A 1435-nucleotide genomic window follows, 5' to 3' on the forward strand; every position below is an offset into this window, starting at 1 on the left:
ATAAGTCTCTAAAAGAACAAACAAACAAAACAATGACACCATAGTCGTTCAGTTCTTCTATAGCCTTATGTACTCAACTGTGCGGCATCACTCAATAGCGTCCAGTTCTGAAATATTCGTGTGACATAATATATTCAGATTGCAACAAGCTTTATACGTCATAGACCCTAGTGGAAAGCTCTCGTCTGCTTGTTTTGAGAGTAAAAATAACTAAATCTGGAAAAATACATTAACTGCTTCGTTAAATACTTAAAAAAAAACATGTATAATATTTAATAAAGCATCCACTTCTTGAATTTCAAAAACTTATTGCTGTTCAGAAGATTTTCGACGGTGTAAGAATGTGTTTTGAAGTGCTGCGCATACTAAATAAATAAACACATTTCTGCAACGAAAGATCCCTCCAGGTGTTGCTTTTGAATTTCACGCAAAGCTACACGAGGGCTATCTGCCCAAGCCGCCCCTAATTTAGCAGTGAAAGACTAGGGGGAAGACAGCTAGTCATCACCACCCACCGCCAACTCTTGGGCTACTCTTTTACCAACGAATGGTGGGATTGATTGTCACATTATAACGCCCACACGGCTGAAAGGGCGAGTATGTATGGTGTGACGGGATTCGAACCCGCGACCATTAGATTGCGAGACAAGCTCCTCTAACTTCCTGGCCTCATCGGGTGTTGTTTTGTTAGCGCAAAGCCATGAACTGTGTTATCGGTGCTCTGTCCACTGCGAGAAATGTAACCCTGGATTTTAGCGTTGTAAGTCCGTAAACTTACCCCTGACCCACCAGGGAATCTTTTCAGGTGGTTCACTTGTTTTTAAGCATCCCTTTATCTTTGTTCTATTCATTTGTTTGTTTAAACATCCCTTTACCATTGTTCCAGCCATTTGGAATGGTAAAGATAATTTTAAACAACCAAATGGCTGGAACAATGGTAAAGATAATGTTTAAACAACCAAATGGATGGAACAATGGTAAATAGATGTTTAAACAACGAACTGGCTGGAACAATGGTAAAGATAATGTTTAAACAAGGTTCTAGCCATTTGGTTATTTAAACATCTATTTACCATTGTTCCATCCATTTGGTTGTTTAAACATTATATTTACCATTGTTCTAGCCATTTGGTTATTTAAACATCTATTTACCATTGTTCCATCCATTTGGTTGTTTAAACACTATATTTACCATTATTCCAGCCATTTGGTTATTTAAACATCTCTTTACCATTATTCCAGCCATTTGGTTATTTAAACATCTGTTTAACATTGGTCCAACCATTTGGATGTTTAAACATCTCTTTACCACTGGTCCAGCCATTTGGTTGTTTAAACATTATCTTTACCATTGTTCCAGCCATTTGGTTGTTTAAACATTATCTTTACCATTATTCCAGCCATTTGGTTATTTAAACATCTGTTTACCGTTGGT

Source organism: Limulus polyphemus, unplaced genomic scaffold (assembly GCF_000517525.1).
Source record: "Limulus polyphemus unplaced genomic scaffold, Limulus_polyphemus-2.1.2 Scaffold1100, whole genome shotgun sequence".
Taxonomy (NCBI): Eukaryota; Metazoa; Arthropoda; class Merostomata; order Xiphosura; family Limulidae; genus Limulus; species Limulus polyphemus.